Consider the following 541-nt stretch of genomic DNA (forward strand, 5'->3'; position numbering starts at 1 on the left):
TTTTGTGTTTAGATAAAAATTGTGATAAGATTGTACCTTTTCCAGATCTGCAATCTTTTTGTTTTTCTTTTCATTCCATCAACCTTGATTCGCCACCACAGCTGTCCAATTGTCCAGCCTCCAACGGTGATCCACACAGAGAATATGATTGCAGCCTCTAGGGTTTTCTCTTGTGCCAGCAAGAACAATGAAAACGTTAATGGACCTCAAACCCTAGTTATATATTTATATAAACCCAAATAGGCTCGGCCCGGTCCGGTCCAATAATTAATTAATCCAATTAATTAAGCCCGGTCCGTGAATTAATTAATCCAATTAATTAATTCAAAATATAAATAACAAATCCAATTAATTAATTTATCCAACGATTGTTAAATTAACCAATTGGCAATTTGCAATCTTCCAATTCTCTTTTGTGTGTGACCCATTAGGTTCCCGACCACGATGCCTAACGACGTGAAATATTATTTTGATGTAATCAAAATTGATAAATTAAAATACCCTTTTAATTTATCGTCAATTCACACTCGCCGTCCCTGAT

This window comes from Olea europaea, chromosome 10 (genome assembly GCF_002742605.1).
Source record: "Olea europaea var. sylvestris chromosome 10, O_europaea_v1, whole genome shotgun sequence".
Taxonomy (NCBI): domain Eukaryota; kingdom Viridiplantae; phylum Streptophyta; class Magnoliopsida; order Lamiales; family Oleaceae; genus Olea; species Olea europaea.